Here is a 20,558-nt window from a genome sequence, read left to right as displayed (position 1 = left end):
GCGTCTTATGAGAATATAGTCGATTTGCGTCTTATTGTTCCCACTATAAAATGTGGGAAGATGAGACAATCGTTTGATGAACCATGTATTCATAAATACAAGGTCATGGGTCTCCGCAAAATCGATGATACGCTCGCCACCTTCATTGCGCGCTCCGAACCCCTTTCTCCCATGGCACCTGTTACCGTCTGCCTTTTCACCCACATGACCATTAAGGTCGCCGGCAATGATTATGTAATCGTCAGCAGGCACGTGACAAGTCTTTTCATCGAGAAGTTGCCAGAATGCATCTTTCTCGGCATCAAGTCGGCCTGTCTGTGGTGCATACGCGGTGAAGAAGTGAATAGTGCGATCAGCTGATATAATGGTGAGCTTCATCAGCCGATCATCAAATCGTTCGACTTCTTTAATGGCATCACGGAAACCCTCTGAGATGGCAATGCCAACACCATATTGAGTATGTGGGTTACCAAAATAGAGAAGTTTGTAGCCATTTTTACCGCGTTCGCGCTCAATGTCGCAGCTTTTGGAACGAGACCATCGGGTTTCTTGCAGAGCGCAGATGTCAATGCACCTTTTCCGAAGGGCTCTTGCGAGTTCCTCCATCTCTCCAGTTAGGGTACCAACATTTAGCGTGCAGACACGTATTTGTTTTGTTCGTTGTGTGCGGACTAACTTGCTTACGTCCTGACGCCGTCCATGCGTCAAGAACCCTTGCCCATTTCTCGACAGGACCGGGGCCCGTCCTGCCGCGTCGACTGAGGTGGACGCCCTAGCATTTCTCCGAGGCCTGTGACTTAATCCGATCATCATGTTTGTAACGACATTCTATGCATTTTCTTGGTCGACCTGTCGCGGGGCCTGTCACCAAGAGAAATCAGGTAGGATTTAGCATAGTAGAATAACTCCAACTATACTCTATTTATCTCTTTCCCTGATCTCAGCATTTTATTTTTGTTTTACTGAGGATAGTACAGAGTACGTTGCCTCAAACCCTCCTCCTTTACCTGGGCTTGGGACCAGCATACTATATTAATAGCATGGCGGAGTTTTAGAAATCATTCTTTTACAACTTTTAAATATGCTAACATTTCAAAAAACATTTCGTGCAGAATAGAGATAACACATCAGGCACTGCCTCATCCCTCGGGCCTAGTTGCCGTGTGACTGAGGACATGGGTGGGAATTTGGGGATTTTGGCGTATGTAAGTTCGCCAAAGTAAATTGCTCAAGAATTGGGGAGGTCCTTGAATCCTTATCCATTTTATGATGGACCGGACCATTTAAAAAGCAACTGGGCTCCACTTTTTGGGTCCAAACAACTCTGACTTTAGGTAATGTCGCCAGTTTTTTTTTAAATGCTGACTTGCAAACTGAATTTTTATCCAAGGACACAGATTTTCACCTTCGACTCATATTTATCTCAGGAGAACGTATGATCCACTTTGGTACTCTTCAATGACTCAAAAAATGTCAGAGTTTAATTTTTTGACGAAATGACTCAGCAAAATGTCAAAATTAAAACAATAAAAAACCTAGAAGAAAAATAAAACACTGTCTTCGTTCTTCACCTTAAACACCCTCGTGGTAACAAAATAACCCTGAAAAAAAGTATGCAAAAAATAAAGATAAAAGATGAAAATAAAGCAAAAAAAAAATGAGTCAACATCCTGACCAAAATGTTGATTGCTGGAAATTCGTTACACTTGTATGTGATTAAGTGAATGGACCGAAAATCCCCACATTTCCTGCAAAAATAATTCAGAAGAAACCTTGGCATACTCAGACAAGGAATCTAAGAATTTATGTCAAAGGTTGAAGCGTTTTTCATATGAGAAGGAGAAGCTGTTTTCAACATTTTGTGAAATTTTTCAAAATTGAAATTGCTTTCAAATTCGGCAGCACCCTTTGCACTTTTAAAAAAATATTTATAAAGAGAAAGCTTGGAAGTCCGCGAAGCAATAGCAAGAAATAAAATGGTTCGAAACTTAACATTTTCCTATGAACATTTTTCCACAAACTTCTTTAATGAAAAGAATAGAGATACCAACCTCACTCTAATCTTAGATTGAAATTGAACCAAACTCAAAACTCAAACATGAATTTCTGGAACTTTCTTGAATCCTTAATGCTAAACACTTTAGGACTAGACAAAAGAATCTCAAATTATTGAAAATTTTCCATATTTGAACTTAGTTCGACAACCTCGGGAGAGAAGAAAAGAAAATTAGCATTCCAAGATTCTATAAAGAAAATGTTCGCTTCTGTTGGAAATTATTGATTTTCTATTTAAGGATTATATTCTATGGTAGAATGCGAAATTGTCTCGACATTTTCAATGAAATTTTCTTTTTGGTTCTCATTTGAATATTCAGGGGTTGTTATATTTGATATCATTGAATGTCGTGGGATATCAAAATTCCGTACCAAGAATAAAGCCTTCATGCACAGGCTCAGGTTATTGTCATTATCTCGCTCGTATGTTGTTTTTTTAAATGTCTGCCAAGTAATTTAAAATGCGTGTATGATAGATACTCTTGAGAATATTCTAGGCAACTCAAAATTAAAGTTCGGTGAACTCCAGTGAAGGTTGTCTTACAATGATGGGGTGACGTTTATGAAATTTACATTGAAAACCAATTCCTTTATAATTTTTGGGAAAAACCCAGGGTCTTCCTTCTGTTATTGCCAAAAATATGTTTTGTGTACCTTTAATTTTCAATTCTTCACCAACGGGTTAGTCATGGAGGGCGGATCGGCCGCATGGGTGTTCTCGGGGAATCCGATTATTTAACTGCCCCGACCCCTCGGAAAAATGACGATCATATTCCTCGGGGAGACATATGCCATTTCATTGGCAACAGAAGAATGTCTTCGACAAAACTGGAGGGGTCGTAACTTTCGACTCTGTTCCGACAGTCGGGCGGCAATATCAACACTAAATACGAACGACATATCAAACCAGTTGGTGTGGAGTTGTCATCAGGTGCTACTGAAACTTGGCCGACTGAACGAAACATTCCTGATATGGATGCCGGGGCACTCTAACATCGCTGGTAATGACGAGGCTGACAGACTGGCTCCCCGAGGGTCTGGATCCACAATGGTGGGGCCAGTACCAGCTCTTGGAATCCCACCATCTAATGTCAAGTCTACTCTGAAGGGTGAAATTGCAAGAATTCATACAGCCGAGTAGAGAAATTTGAACTCTCGCCGGCAGGCGAAAATCCTGATGAAAGAGCCTAGGGTCACTAGAGCGGCATTTTTTTTGTCCCTTAAGAAGTGGAACCTGAAAACCCTAGTAGGGTTTTTAACGGGACACTGCTCCATAAACTACCATATGGAAAAGATTGGGGTAGTGGTTTCGGCTATGTACAGCCAATGTGACGAGGAGGAGGAGACGGCCCTGCACTTTTTATGCAGGTGCCCGGCCTCCTCAGATCTCAGACGAAGACACCTTGGCAACGGTTTCTTCAATGAAGAATCGGTACACTCCCTGCTTCTGGAGAATGTGCTCAGATTCGCTAAAGCCTTCGAACGTCGTAGGCAGGAAGCCGTTGAATAGGTGATTTACAGGCATAGTACAATGGGGCTAACAATGGCCTGAGTGCTCGGAACTGCGGCTCCCCTAGTAAACTAAACTAACCAACTGATTTGCACTAGATATATGTATAGGGGAGATTAAGGACTCGTAATACGGAATTTGATGAAGGGCTATAAATACCATTAAAAAAATTGCCTTTCCATTTAAATGTAGAGAAAGATTAGTTTGACTGCTAGCACAACATCTGGTATGAGAAGTTGCTTCAAATTCATTATGGTTCAACACATTTTGCTTGCTTTACCAAAAGGGGTCATTTTCCAGGGCGCGAAATGAAAAAAATATATATATTTTAGCGGAAAATCTTCATGAAAATTGAAAAATAGATTGTAATAATTCATTTTTATTGAAAGTAAACAAATTGTAAAAAGGATATATACATATGTGAAAAAAAGGAAACTGTGCTTGAAAGTATATTTGACAGTGCTTTCCTAATACCGCCTAAACTTTCATATCTCGCTTTTGGGATAAAAGTCTATTATCATACATAATCTTGACTGACGGTTTCTCCAGGGAAGAGGCAACTCATAAGATGCTGCCTCACCTCTGCGCAGAGAGCGTGACCAAAAGTAACGACAGGTGGTAATCGCTCCATTTATATATAATTGCAAACACGACATGAGTGCAAATTATATTGAAGCGAAGAGTTCAAACCCCCAGGCCGAAGTGTTTGTTTTGCTTTTTGTTGTGGATGCTGGGAGTCCTGAGTCCGCGTCCACTTTATGACGGACCGGACGACTTTCACTGGTGAAGCAGCATCTGATGAATTGCCTATGTCCTGGACGAAACCGTCAGTCAAGATTTTTGATAAACTTACGTGTTTAACCCAAAAAGAGAAGTCCGTGGACCACAAGAGAGGAAGTAAGTTGCTTCCCAAATGGTCCGGTCCGTCATCAAGTGGATGCGGACTCAGGACTCCCAGCATCCTCAACAAGAAAAACCAAAAGACTTTAAAAGGTTACTCTCTGTTAACAGTGTACGCTCCCGATGTTTTTGGTATCAATGATGTGCTAGTCGTTGACAATCCTTTCCGGTTGATGCTTTCTGCCCGACTATTCTTTCCTTTGTACAATTTTGGTGGACGCAGTCTGACAGCTGATTCCAAATTCACTGCGGTTCAAAATTCATACCTCGTAAAAAACTGAATTGTGAAGGTCACCGGCAAATGCTATCTGTTCTGGTGTTTTTAGAGAAAGATTTCTATGGCGATGATTGAATACATAATATATATCAGTCTTCCGACGCTTCGTCGTTTTCCTTCCAGGCTTCCGGGTATTTGATGGCAATTTTCTTTACGAACTGGTAAACCAATAGGGACTACGAGGAAATGTTTGGAAAGAAAACATTGAGGTAACGTAAGAACTAATTTGAATGGACGCAACAGAAGACAACAGTTGATCTCGTGATACGAGTCTTGGAACTGCGATTCCATCTTATTTGTCTAACTTTACCTAGTCTGCATCCTGCACAATTTTAGTATGAAAGATTTGTAATAAATTTGGAATTTCTAAATAGGCTTGATTAGAACATTAACTAATTTTAGACGTAATACTGAAGGAACAATGTACGCAAAGTTTCAAAAGAACTCGTGAGCCTTCTCAATACTGCAAGTTTGACCGCAAGATAGTCGAAGGGATAAAACGCCATCCTATCAATTTTAGTTGTCAAGGATCTTTGATTGCAATGTAAATAAGTATCGCTAATGCTAATGCCTCCCAACTCATCAGACCTGGGAGCAAATGTCAAATTGTAACCACTTCGGTCATGCTGCTCCCAGGGCAAAGGTGAGGCAGCGTCTGATAAGTTGTCTCTGCCTTGAACGAAACCGCAAGTCATATATTTTGCAACTTGGGTGCTTCCCCAAAGATGACTGTTTGGTGGACCACAACCAAGAAAGTATGTTGGTTTCCAACTGGTCCGGTAAACCATTAAGTGGACTTAGGAATCCCTCGGTTCCTTAAACAAAAATTTTTAGCCACAGCAATGATGTATGGGCCGCTACGTTTTCATGATAAAAAAAGATTTTATTTTTTCAAAAAATGCGGTAAAATTTGAACCTCGTTCTTCAAACTTCAGAACCACTCCGCTTTGTATTCACCAGTGATGCTTTTGCCCTTCTAAAGGTCCCAAATCAGAGTCGCATAACTTCATTCAGCGAAAAATCAGTTTTGCTTTCTGTTACCTGCCTACATTCAAGAGGATTACGTGGGATACTTAGGAAGCTAACTGGTATGTTTGTCAATGCCGCCTAGATGGTTTTCTTGTCAACGTTTCCCCATCCCATGCATCACATATGCGACACCTACACCGGAAAAAAATTCACAGAATTTTTCACTCGGAGGTGATTGAGGAACGTCTAATATGCGCAATGCTTTTCGTCATCATACAAATTCAAGCAATGCGCCGATAGTTGAATCTTCTGTATATACTCTTCTATCTGGTCCAATCCTTTGTTTTGATGTTGTTTGGTTTTGAGAGTGTAATAGTAAAATCAAGTTTCATCCATAGTTGTAAACCAACGCAAAAATTCGTCAGGATTTCGATTTTAGAGTGCCAAATTCGACAGCGAAATAATTTCCCGGTTCCACTTCTGAATGGATATTCACAAAAGCGGTACTCAACTGGCAGAGAGCTTCTCACTGAGTTTTGTCTATTTTTGGAAGTAACTAGAAATCACATGATGCAAGATTAATGGAGTATATCGCTTCCACGAATTCCTTTAATGCCTGATAACTCAATAAAATTATTTTTTCAGCAATGTGAGTTGGTCCATTGTCATAGTTTAGAAAGTAGCGTCACAGTACCATTTTTGGCTTGCCAGCAAAACAAATTTTCGAAAACTTGTGGTAAGCATGTTTTTGTGTATCACTTTACTGCGTTACTGTTTGTTTTCAAAAGAAGTTTCCAGAAGAATAGCAACTACAATCCTGGCCCTGATGAAATAAACTGATCATCTCGTTTGTAGCGGGCTTTTTTTGCCTTGCTTTTTACCAGTTGATTGCATACGCTAGGCAGTTAAACGAACAAATGTACAGCCAAAAAGGCGGCCAAACACACAGAATAAATGAGGAAGGGTTTTAGATATTATTTTAGACAAAACCTTAAAAACTTCAAATTAGTTCTCCTTTGGTTTTGTCTCCTCCAGCAGCAATTTCGCTACTTTCCTCAGACATATGCTTACTCTGGAAGAGCCATTATTGTTTCGGTCGGGCTTTGAGTCATTTCCCATCTACTTCGATGTTGAGACCCACTTTAACAAATGACTTTCATTAACGCGTATTACAGGTGCTTGCTTTCTCCAACTTGAGCGGGAATTCCAGCGATATAAACCACATTCTGAGCCTAAGCGAAGCACGATGGTGGGACTCGGAGGAGTACTCCTGCTCCTCTTGCGGCAATGTGTTTTTATAATCTGGAAAGCCAGGTGGTAGCAGACGCGAGTCCGGTGTCGGGTTGTTTCTGCCGGCTACGGCAAGACGCGCTCTCTTGACCTTGGAGCCGGTTTCTGACAGTATTCATGCAAAATTCCTGTTCAGATTGAGCATTATCACAATTGTCTAGTGCTACGTACTAGGAAAGACTTCCGATGCAGTAGAAAAGGAGGCTTTCTACGAACAATTACACGTAGTTCAGATGAAGGCTTTCTAAAGGTGACATTGTGATTGTGATGAATGATTTAAATGCCAAAGTCCGCTCTGACAACACCTTACTCGAAGATATGATGGGAAAACACGATCTTGATGAACGCAATGATAAGAGTGGGAGGTTTGTCAATTTCTGCAACTTCCACCGGCTCATCATTGGTGGTACATTGTTGGAGCACGGAGCCCGCCATAAGGTCAGTTGGGTTTCAACTGTTCGACGCCGCACGAACAATCAGATCTAACACTAGATTTAGGAGTTGCTTGTTGGATGTGCGTAACAAAAGAGGCGCTGACATCGGTGTGATAGTCGCTTAGGTTCAATTGCGTATTGGGTTCGTCACTTTTAGCAGAGAGCTGCGATCCCCTAAGTTCAACATTGACTGCTTGTAGGATGCAGCTCTGGCTCGTCATTAAGAGCGTTGTTTTGCTGATCGGACGACAGACATATTGAGTAACCCGCCTGAGAATATCGACCAGCGTTGGAGCGCCACCAAAAGCGATCTTTTCTCGGGTGCTACAAAGGCCGTCGGCCACGACCCGGCTTTCGCTCGACATTGAGTGGGTTATTTTGCTGATCGGACGACAGATATACTGAGTAACCCGCCTGAGAATATCGATCAGCTTTTTGCCGCTATTAAAAATACTCTTTTCTCGGATGCTACGCAGGCCACGTCCAGAAAGGGTGTCATAAGATCTGGTTGACTGCAGGGTCGTGAAAGCGAATTAATGAACGAAAGGGGTTGAAAGCCCAACTGACCACGGCGAGTGATGACGGGTGTGATACGCTTGAACGCCAATACCAAGCGAAATCCTGAGAAGTTCAGCATAGTGAAAGCCTTAAAAAAAAAGGGAATTTGGTAGATGCCGCAGATTGCAATGATCTCAGAACTGTATACCGTGTCATGAAAGGGCTCGCCTGTGGTCAAAAATCGTTCGATGGTCCTGTGAAGGACATCAACGGTTGACTTCTCATCCAAGATGATGAACAACTCAAGAAGTGGAAAGAGCATTTCAAGACGGCTCTGAACCGTACCACATCCGGTAAAGTTCCCACTCTTGTGGATGAAATGGCTAGTCACCGTGACATGCGGATACGGTCTGCATATAGGAGCAGAAGAGAAATCATTTCGACCATCAATGCGACAATTGCATTGCGAGCTAAGCCATGCAGTGGAATCACTCTCCCAAGATGGCCGAGCAGTGAGTCGCCCCAAGGGCACTTGGCGGAGAACAGTAGAGAAGGAGTGTTAACTTCTCGAGAAGTCGTGGGGGAGCAGAAGGACATTTCAGGTACCTGCGAACGTTGCCCGTGGGTGTGGTTGATGCGCTAAACCCCAGCAAGGGGTGAATGACAACCATATATAATATCATTTCTCTATGATGGGTAGACTACGTCGTTCCACCATTTTGGAATATTCTTTTGTCTTTGCGGTCAAAGCTTCTGGCTTACCATACATTTCATACAGCTCGACTCATTTCTGATCTGATCTGCTGCCAATATTGTCCGCCGGACCTTCTTTTCGAAGGAATTCAGTATTTTTATTCCTGCCTGAGTTAAGGTCCTTATTTAGCAGCCATAACATAGGATAAGTCTACTGATTATTTTTCCAGATGAGTAGTTTCATTTTCCTGTGTTTGCAATTCCTCACTATGGGGGACAACCGGATGAATTCTTGTCTTTATTTCGTCAATTTCTTTCGCTTATTTTGATAGCTTACTTCACAGGCATGCAAAATTGGAACCAACGGCCATTGGCGCAGAACAGTAGAACAGAAGTCATTTGGGGTGCTGAAGGGCATTTCAGGTATCTGCGAACGATGGCACTTCGGTGTAGTCTACGCCCTATACCCCACCAAGGGGCGAATGGCAACCACATATATGTATATGTTACGTCCTTTTTAAGGTTTTGTGTAAACACAAAACCTTATTAAAATCGGTTTACCGTCTGTCTGTCTGTCTGTCTGTCTGTCTGTCTGTCTGTCCGTCTGTCTGTCTGTCAGTCTGTCTGTCTGTCTGTCTGTCTGTCCGTCACACGCATTTTTCTCGGAAACGGTTACAGCGATTGACACCAAATTTGGTAGAAAGGTGGGAGCTGTGAACGCTCACGCATACAGTGAGTTACATCCTCTTACGTCGAATTTAAGGGGGGGTCCCCATACATGCAAAAGGGGGGTGTAATTTTTTTTTTCATCGAATATAGTCATGTGGGGTATCAAATTAAAGGTCTCAGTTAGTACTTTTCGAAAACGGTCTTAGTTTTGACATTTGTTGGAAAGGTGGGGAGTGCGGGGGGTTGAAAGTGACCATTCCTTTACGGGGGCCATTCTCAGAAACTACCGAACCGAAAAATCTGAAAAAAATCAAGAGGCTGCCACTATATGGTGCCTGGGCTCCGAAATACCTTCCACACTGATATCTGCACAAATAAAGTTAATAATAGTATATTACTGTAATTTTTAGTAATTCGCTGCAAAACCCCCCTTAAGTTCATGCTAGGACCACGAAATTTGGCAACAATATAGGGTGTAATATAGACCATGAGGTTACTAGGTTTGGTGGAAATCGCACTATTGCTAACAAAGTTATAATACGTCAAAGTTGTCGCTTCTTTGCAAATTCAAGGCTATAAATGTCAATATCATCTGAAAGTGGATATTCTCACATAATATTGTATATGCATATATTACGTGCTACGTACTAAGAAATGCACAAAACCTTTCGTACCTGAAGCGTCCAGCTTCCGGTTTCCCGACTTGTTTGGTTTGCTTTCATTTATCCAAATTTCGATTTGCTTCATTAGCAGGTCAAGGCCCAACAGCGTCTCTTTCGGAGAGAGAAAAGTTCGGGACAATATATTAACATCGACAGGGTATGACACTATCTGGTTGGACTTAAACAGTAGCGTCCTTTCTGGCGTTAGTGCACAGCTTTCTGATTACATGCTCCAATGCCAAATTAATAGCCCGTCTCGTTGTTTTAACCCGACTTGTTTGACGAATCAGTCAGAATTTGTTCTCTGAAAGGTTCAATGGTGTTCAAGGTGTTCAATGATCAGCTTTCTTGTAGTATACAAATATTTGCTTGCGGTCTGCAAATATTTACTTCGTACTTCACTGTCCTTGGTATGGTATAGCACATCAACCACATCTACGCGTCATCGCTTGCGGTTACTTGAAATGCTCTTAAGCACCTCCATGACTTTCCGAGACGCTCGCACTCATCCTCTACTATTTTGTGTGAAGTGCTCTTGCCGTAAAGTCGCCAATCATGTTTTCTGCCTAAGATCTAAGTCTGCAGTGCATGGTACCGCGATGCCTCTGTGGTTTTCGCAAACCATTTTTTCGCTTTTTCTTTAGGCAGGATGGATGATGCTTTCACACCACTCATCCAGCAGTTTCACTTTGTTCCTTATTTGCTGGATTAACATATGGACACAGCTACCACTACCGTTCCGGAGATCTGCGTATATGTTATCAATACCCAGCGGTTTCTTTCACGTTCACATAAAAAAATCCCTCGGCTGTTGCTGATAAACTGAAATGGCTCAAAAATTCTGAGAAGTAGGAAGTCCAACTTTTGCTTATTAAATTACTGCCACTGAATATGTCTTCCTTGAAAATCATTTTTAAATGCTCATCTGATGTTGTTTATCGGAAAAATATTGTCAATGCTCCGCAAGGTCTCGCCAAAATGTCTTCTCTTCTTATGTCTAAGCAATCGATTGGCTCTCCGTCATCGTGTTTGTCTTTCTTCTCCCTGGAAGGTCTTTCTTTTTCCTTCTAGTGCTACTTTACATTCGTCGTTGATTCCTGATTAATCTGTCTTAATGTCTATTCCATTTGGCTCATAGGAGGCAAACACATAGGTCCCCAAAAATAGAATTCAAATCCAAAAGATCAGAAGGCCGTCTCTACCTCACATGGTTACGACCCAACACGAAAATCGATATCTTGATAAAACAAAAACATTAGCCTTCATCAATAAGTCTTTCAGTCCTTAATGAAAATATAATACAAGCTACCGTGACTGCCTCCTGGTTTTTACTTTGTTGACAATTTTAAACCTTTCGTCTTGCTACATACCAGTGTCTCTATAATTTCGTCTGCAACCAAATGACTTCATTATTAAACAATGTACGAATGTTCGGCTATACCATGCATATATCCTGTAGAATTTCTGGTCAGGACAAATAGCATAGTACAACCTAGAATTATTCCCCAAATGACAATGTGCGCCCCATTGGCTTAAGGATGGAGATGTTTATATTGACCACACATATACGAACACCTTAGTCAAAACCAACCATAATTATGGTTAAAAAGGACATCCAATTTACAAACGTGATAATTTAGCGGTATCGTTATTGATTTTAAAACTATCAGTTTGGAGGAGTCGTTGTACTGAGCACAGGAATATTGGAACGAAGGAGCCTATGGGAATCCTAGTACAAGAAACTGCTATTAAGATAAATTAAATTAATTCTAGGCCATTAAAATACCGCATTGGACCTCGATGTCCTTGCTAGTATACATGTAGATTTGGGGGTTTCTCCCGCATAGTACCGCTAGGAGTGGAAGGTCGACAAGGTCGACCATCTTCACTTAAATTCTTTATGAAGTTTTCGTTCTGAATGCTAAGCTATTATCCTGGGTAAATTGCGAGGCAAGTTCGAATATAAAATAAAACCTTGAAATTCCATGCGTTCATTCAATTCCGTCGATTTTATATCTCCCATTTTGAACTGAATGTTGACATTAAGGGTGCTATATAATAATTTTGGTTCATATGATTCTTTGACAGCTCAGGAGTTCTCCTGGGGTACATAGAGACAATGCATCCTATACATTGCCATAAAGCATAGGTTTAGCCTAGAGCATAGTGCGTTAGTCTTGTTTATTGATTGTACCTTCATCTGAGCCAAGAATTCCAGAGAGAAGTGCCCTATGTTTAAAGGTTTATGAAAGTTCGGATCTTTTAAGCAGCAATGTTCGCGCTTAGGACATTGGTTAAAAAAATTTTGACAGTAAAGGAAAGGCAGACTGGCTTGCTGACATTGAACTAGTTATCACCGACAGCCGAATTAATGCTACAACTGTTTTTGCTCAACGTGTTCTGGCCATGGAAGGGTGAAACTGTCAGACAGGCTTGGAACTGTCAGCCTGACAGATAGGCTTCGTTGAAATATATTCAAAAGTATTACACCAAATTTTATTATTGCCCAGTTGGTTCGGTTTGTCTTCCAACGAATGCCCACTCAGAAGTCCTTCAATCCCCGAACAATATCTAATATTCCCAGTTTCGCAGAAAGTTTAGATAAGTTTGGACAACGAGGATATGTCAAGGGTGAGGTGGGGACCTTGATATATACTGAAACTTTTGACACAGTTAATCAAAATAAAATAAAATTGTTCATTCCGATAGCTTAATTCTGAAACAATTCCATGCTCACCTTCCATATATTCCCTTCCAACAAATTATCTGCAACATTTCGCATAAAGAGGGTCCTTTTTGTTTTCCACTCTACTCTTTCAAACTCCCAGCAATATTTCCTTTTCTTCAAAATACATCGATTTCCATTCGATAGGTTTATCATCACTACAACTGTCTATTCGATAACATTCTCTCAAACGACCCTCTTGTAAAAGCATTTCCATTTCACTGTGACAAATCGAAATCCCATTTCAGAGCCCTCCCTAACATATGTATGTATGTCCATATGCATATGCCACCTCTGCCACTAAACTACCCCCGTCTTCTCATGTTTTTTTCCAAGAAAAACAAACTCACTTGTTCGTATCATTCACCCTCTTCAATTCTATGCCGCCACTTGTTGTCATTTTACTGGAAATCGTCCCCCTTCATCAATACCATGTTGTTCCCGATATAATTGAAGTAGAAAAAGGAAACTTCTCATTTCAGAAGCTTAAGTATAAATCCTTACCCTTAATTATAGAATGGTAAGCCCATCATTTGGCCTGGCCATCAAAGACCCGTTTGGGTGCTCTGGATAAAACAACATTGGAAAGTTGGACGCATGTATAATTTCTATTTGCCAAAAAGATTGTCGTCAACTGGTAGAAGAATTAACCGAATCACCCCTTTTTATGTTTTTTGAGCCCTTGGTTAACGGGCGGATTGCTACTGAGCCGAATCATTCACACTCATGTTCCCGATTGTGGCCGGTGGAGAGGTGGCCGACAACCCTTTGAGGGTAAGGGACATAGGGTTGCGAAGTGTGCCTTAGAAAAAATGTACACATTGGAATGGTTTTCAAATAGATGTCCTGATAATACGAAATCGGATTGTTAATGGTAATATATGTAGAGAACTTTTATAGTAGGAGGCACGCTTTTATATTTTTGAGATATGAAATCGTAAGAGGAGAAAGCAGGACATCTGTGGTCTGGTTTGACTGACATAAACACGTATGATTCCTCGCTTTTCTAGCACCCATTGCATCTACTAAACGAAGGCATACTCTACCTCAAATTTGTACTTCAGCATAAGATTTGTTCAGCACATTTGTTTACCTCATTCCCCGCCTGAAAACTGGTCTGTTCAAGCAGCCACAATAATCCAAAATATCCGGCGGACGGTTGGAGCAAGAGTTTGAGGTGCATTTGAGCATTGTACGGTGTAGAGTAAATCAGGATTTTAATGGATTCTCTGTATCAGATGCAGCGGTGTTGAACTGCTTGTTGTTTTCTGCTATATTCAAAAATGTTACAGCTTCTAAGCATACAAACTAAACTAATTTCATTTCTATATGACTCCTCCTCTCCATTTGGTACTGCATTACAATTTTTTGATAGTGCGATGGCCGTGTCGGTTGAAGGTGAGCCTCCCGATCTATTTATGCCAAGTTGGAATACTGGTTCATTATAGATGTTTGTGTTCGTCTTTGCGTTGTCCTGTTATTGTAAGCTTATCACTTGCATCGCATTAAGTGTGATAGTAGTGAAACTCATCAAATGCTGCCACTTATCACATTGTTCCGTAGTGAGGCAGTGTCTGACCAGCTGCTTCTGCTCTGAATGCAACCACAGTTCGTTGCGTTTTGGAAGGAAGGGGGCGGGGTACACAAAAAAAAAGCGGGGGAAAGTTCTTCCAAAGTGGTCCGATCCGCCATAAAGTGGATGGAGGACTCAGTGCTCCTACAAATTCAAACAAACATTTACAGCAAGAACTTCTGAAGAAGCACGCGAAGCTAAAATTGGAAAGAAAACAAGAAAAAAGAAGTATCATGACCTCCCGCGCTGGTAAATTTGCCGTCATTAAGACCTCCGAAGCAACGTTTCCCCTGGCTCCAGTTTAGATGGAGGGCAGCAGTGAGAGTCCTTTTAATGCTTCGGCAAATCTCGTCGAAATTGTAAGTGGAGACATCCCTTTGTGTGATATGAGTTTTGCAGGGGGTTAGAAGAAGGCAGTGGGCAAGGAACTTCAAATTAAAGAACTGACATCATCAGTCAAGAACTGACATCACCAGTCCGGGATTGGCCCAGAAGGAGGCCCCAGCAGCAACACTTCCCAAAGTTTTCAAACTAACGCGCAGTGGAATCTGCTTACCAACATCAACAGCACAGCGGTATCCACCCTATGCCTGTCTTAATAAGAAATTCCAGACATCCCGGGTTTACGCTGAGGTCCACCAACTTGATACCCCTAAAAGCTGTCTGGTGTCCTGGTGTACGGTCTGCTTCGTCTTCTTTTTCATTTCCTCATTTACGAATTGCTCCCTGTGCAAGTTCACAGACCTGTTGGTTCTCCCAGGCTCCCTTCTTCCGTCTATGAATTAGCTTCTCCAATAACTGAAATAATAAAAACTTGTTTGCACTGATGAAGGGAACAAGTGGTTCCCGAAATATCGGTATTTGCAAGAATAAATACCCACACCAACGAAAAAGAAACAACAAGTTTTTATTATTTCAATTAATTAATCGTTGGAAACACCGCATAATTTCACTCTGATTCTCCAATAAGTCCCTGCGCGTGCCCGCGTTCTTCGAGAATGCAACATTACTTGGCATGCAGTATTCTTTCGTTCCGTGGTTAGTTTACATTCATCGTTCTTGTGGCCGAATCAATGATAACGTTCTTCAGGTGATTGGAAGGGTCATTTTTAGATGTTTCATCTCCAGGATCGGTCTTCACTGCGGTTATTATGGCATCCATTTCGTCCTTATAGATATTAGGGAGGGCTGTGCTGTTGTAGTTAACAACTACTACTCAGGTGTTGTTAGGGATTCTGGGTGGTGTTGTTATTCTAGCTCGGGGTTCCATTCCAGCGAGATAGTGATCCCAGTCTATATTGGCCCCCCTTTATGTTCTGACATTCATCAAAGCTGAGAGGTGGCGTCGTTCGATCAGCACGTGGTACGTTTTCCGTACAAATCAGGTACTTTTAACAAGCATTTCGTGTGACACTGCTAACTGAATAATCCGCAGTTCATTATCATTCGTATCCTTATATAAGCTACAGGAGCCAACGCTTCACCTGAATATTTGCGGGGGTATGATTTTGATATCATTCCTGTGGTAGGCTTCGAGGGTTCATTCTAACGCCTCGTAAATGGTATCCTCCAACTCTGCAGTCTCCTCAGTAGGGGCGTAAACGTTAATGAGGCTTTCGTTTACATAATTTCACGTAACCTCTTTCCAGTACACTGAGAAATCAGCAGAACGAATGTAAAGAGCCTAGCATGACCGTCATGTTGTGGATAAAAACTGGCTGAATAGGTTGCGGTGGGTGGGTCACTTAATCCATATGAATGAGGTTGATCCAGCCCGAAAAGTTCATAAAGGCAATATTTATGGTAGAAAAGGAAGAAGAGGCAGACGCTGCTTAAGATGGAACGATGAGGTAGGCCAGGACATCAGATAGATTCTAGGATATCGAATTGGTGGACCTCGGCTCAAAACCAGGATGTCTGGAGTTTCTTATTAAAGTAGGCTTAGATCGGATACCGGTTGTTGCGTTGGTGATGATGAATGTAGTATAATATCAAGGAAATAAAAATTTAACACCAAGTAAATTCCATCCATGATTCAACCTCAAATTGTCTTGAAAATAATCCTTGCAATGAGCTTGTAAAATACAATGAAATCAGTATTAAATTAGGCGCAGCTTTTCAGCACTAAAGTTTATGCATCTTTTCCTTTTCTTCTCCATTGTCAAAATTGTTCCGAACAAACTCAGCCGTGACATATACTGAACCACCAAATATGAGAATGATGCAGATTCTGGCGTCAGATATTAAGGCCCCCTCCGGTGCGAATGAATGCCAAAGAATTCATGCTAGTGGCTTCAGTTTTCGCATATGCCAAATCATTCAGCTACTCAGTGATCCACTGATGTTTTGTCCCCTTATCGTAACCTGGCTTTCAATTTTCTGGCCCAGGTCCATTGTGAGCTGTATGAGCAATGTTTCCATTCCCAGCAATACAAATTTAATAATGAATCCTGGCAAATAGAGAAATTTAGGTAGGCAGTTTCTCGAGCCTAACAAGTTTAAATGTATTAACCAAAATAAAGCAATCAAGAGGGTTATTATTGACAAAAGGGGAATATGAGAACACCTGTAACCACTAAGGTCTTACATTCGCAACTCCCATAATCCCGCCCAGTTCGCTCCCACTCACTCAAATTCGCTGGCACTCTGCTAAATCGCCGCTCTTTTTCCACAGTATAATATGTTCCCTCTGCTACCTTTTCTTCTCTCCGAAGAGTCAATGCAGCCTGCTCCGATGTCTTACTCACTTAAATTTTTATCCAGTTCTACTCTTCCTATTCTTTTCAAATCAGAGACGACAAGTTTTAAGACAAACCCAAAAATTCAACCTATTAAGAATGCTGAGCAAGTTCTTGGAGGTAGGACTCTACCCTATGAAGTAGGATGGAAATGTGGCTAAGCAACATTTGCTTCGTGTGGAAACAGTTTAGAAGACAAAATCAAAATTACGTGGAGCCTGTCTGGCAACAAATTTGAGAAACTGCCCATTCGGCAAACCAAAAGAAGCCAGGAACCGATAAAAGTTATCTTCACCAGGCTCCATTAGGTCCCACGTTGGGGGCCATTTGTAGCGAGCACGGAGGTCGGGGATGGCCAAAATGATTGTATCAGGACTTATTTCTTAGTATGCAAGTTTAACGTATGAGATTAGCGACCGTTTTTAAGAGATATCCCACTGTCGTTGCTATCTCATGTACAGCACGTTCGTAGAGGCTTTTCGGAAATCTGCCATTTCTTCACACAAATTTATTTTCTTTTCTGGTAGGAACAGCCTACCTTATTCGCTACGAGGTTTATTGGGACCATTCAGCGATTATACATACTGGTTCATCCGGCGCTATCCTGAATGCGCTGTAAATTCTTAGTATAATTGGTCGAGATCCGAAGCTCAGCTTTCTCCAATTCACCCGCTCCATTTGCAGATTTTGGATATATAATACTTTTGTCTCCGTGACATCAATTTGGGTAATGGTGAACTAGTCCTAACTGCTTTCCTTCGTTTCATAGTCTAAGTGCCTCTTGAAAATCAATTTGTCGTTTATCACTTAATAGGTGACTTCTTAATCATTCACCTAGATATTGCCAGTATTTTTTTCTTGCAACCGCCAACCAGGTTTAGTTAAAGCGCTTTAACTGCTGTTGGCCGAAGTAAGTGCACTTTTGTGCGACTTAGTATTACCACTGTCTAGCACTTGCCAACTAAGCGAGATCTGCAATCATTGATGTGGTTCTATTTCATCTTTTCCAACATCTTTTGCATTGATTGCAAACATGCCAATGAACCACTGGACCTGATTGAGGCTTGATATCTCCGATGCTTCGAATTCTTTCCCCATAAGGAGTACTTTTGTTCAGTGTGTATCAATCAGCTGGGGAAGAAAGAAGGCCTTTGAAGTAACTGTTCCATTTTACGCCTTTGGTTAGACACTAATAGAGCACACAACCAGGCGCCGAACAATACACCTAATCGTAAATAGTTTTCACTAAATGGAACTACAGGCAGGAAAAGTTTGTGTGTTTCCAGCAACATTTAGGCTCCGCTACCTGCCATTGTAGGAATCTTGTTCCCAGTTTATGAAAACAGCCTTAGCCCATGTTACTGATACCGATAAATTTCAACCTGTCTAGGAAAAGTGGAGCACTGTTCCTAAGCACATGCAAACTCTTTTGGTCTAGTTCGAACAGCAAGCTCAAACCCTCCACGTTTGTAGATTTGTCCTTCCTGGTATTCATGAACTTTGCCCTCCAGTGTCCGAAGTCCATACCCGGGATCGTTCTGTTCACCGAACATGCGGATAATGTCCCTGCCTTCATTCGAGGGCCCGGTGTCCAACATCCGACATGACAAAAGTGAACTTGGACCAACCGCCAGAAATCAATGCCGAGATTACCTGCTGAAGCCACTTTAAGGCACCCTCATCTGTTCACTCCAAATGAAGAAGCCCATCGCGAAAATCTTCATTGGTAAATCTTGGCTTCGTTCCAGGCTTCAGCATTTTTTCCACAGGCATTAACGGAGGACGATAAATTGTCTTCTTTTCCGCCTTCGTGTCTGTATTCCTATGTGAGGAACTAGCTTCGTTTAGATCTCGCTCGCTGATTTGTTCACCTCCCAGCACACCAGTCCTAATCCTCGCAGGGCGCGCGAATGTAGGTCCTGGTACGAAGCACAATATACCATTGTCCGTCACATATGTGATGATCTTACGCTTCTTGCGCGCATTACCCCTGGTGCATCCAGTGTGGGTCTCGCCGGGTGACCAACTTGTCCTTAACTTCCGCCGACCTAAAACTTGTAATGTCCACGTCACCAATTTCCCTTTTTCCGCTCTTCCTGGTAAGGGTGAAGGAGAAGGCAGGATTCAACCTATAGTTCTCCCGCCTTAGTGAATGAAGTTCCCTTCAAAGGAGTTGTCTGATGGGGAGGCAAAAGCCCTTACTTTTTTTCCACTATTTCGCTTGCTGAGATACTCAGCTTCCTTATGTTTCGTTCCATTACCGCACATCCCGCTGTGTGAGCAATGAGCCTACAACAGCCGGACAAGCACAAAGATAATCACAAATATCCATGACGCAATCAATATTCGCACCCTGCATGTAAGTTCGACAGGTTTCGCTTGATATTCTCGGCTAATGCAGCTCAACGTACCAAAATAGCGAAACACAGTAACACTTTTAAAAGTTTAGACATACGGTGCCTTACAATTTCCTTCATAATCGAATTTTCTTAGTAACTCCTTGGAGACATTCTGAAATAACCAACGTGCTGACAGGAGCATTGTTTGCACATTTACTTAACTGTGATGCTATCGTTGAATGTCATTTCAACTCAGATACAATTTTATCCCATTGTATCTTTATCTATAAGTGTTGTGTTTATAGCAGACTTTGTTGTACTAATTTTAATACAATATCTTGGGCTGAATCTATCATATATTTAGATACATTTATTTTTCGGCAGTCAGTCAAGGACATTCGTGTATCATGTTTCGGAAAAATACTACGCCTCCGACATACAAACCCATATTGAGTCGATTTTAATTTGTTTTGTAAATGTCACAAAGGATTACGATAAATGTCACGAAGTACTAAGGGTTCGATTAATCCTGTATTTTGTCTGAAAGGTCTTTATAAATTCACGGAAAGGTAATAAAATTTAGAAAGGATTGATTTGACAATATCCTTGAAACTAAACTCTAAGCCCTCCCTGGCATATTTTTAGGTTTAGTGCGAGGTTGGATGATGTGATTTTTTAAAGTTTCGTCCTTTAGAGTATATTGAAGTACCCTGTCTAGCAGGTGAGGTATATTTAGATCCATGTTAGGCTAATCGGGTTCAATTTATTACTTCTAGTAGAAGATGAAAGTACTATCATAAGAAAAGGTTTGACTTACCTACGAATTGGATCTCCAACTCTTCATCCTTCTCAAATTCAAATGGCACTCGACTGGCAAACAGTTCTCCCAATTTCGTCCGCCCAAAATCACAGTTTAGTGGCACTAATCCTATCATCATCACTACAACGAGCTGAGTGTGGTGAAATGCAGAACTACATGTTGGCCACCATCGATATCGTGTGCCCAACCACCACCAAAGTGCTTTCATTATTTTTATGCACCGGTGGACATTCCTCATTCAAACAGCGAGACGCGACGGTTGTGATGACGATGATGTGGCGCAACTTGAGGGCAGACAGACGCGAAGGCAAAAAGGACTCGATCCGGTATACTGATTCCTATTCCCGCATCGCATCGCGAAGGATGGTAAAGGAAGAGGTGTTCCTGCTTATGGTGGAGACAATAC

General features: G+C 41.6%; 1 protein-coding gene across 1 annotated transcript in view; it reads left to right on the top strand.

The window, feature by feature from the left end:
* LOC119646503 (semaphorin-2A-like) overlaps positions 1-20,558 on the top strand; it is a 182,530-nt gene that overhangs the window by 10,053 nt on the left and 151,919 nt on the right. The window lies entirely within an intron of this gene.

This window comes from Hermetia illucens, chromosome 1 (genome assembly GCF_905115235.1).
Source record: "Hermetia illucens chromosome 1, iHerIll2.2.curated.20191125, whole genome shotgun sequence".
In the NCBI taxonomy this organism is placed as follows: domain Eukaryota; kingdom Metazoa; phylum Arthropoda; class Insecta; order Diptera; family Stratiomyidae; genus Hermetia; species Hermetia illucens.
This window is presented reverse-complemented; position numbering and strand designations above follow the sequence as displayed.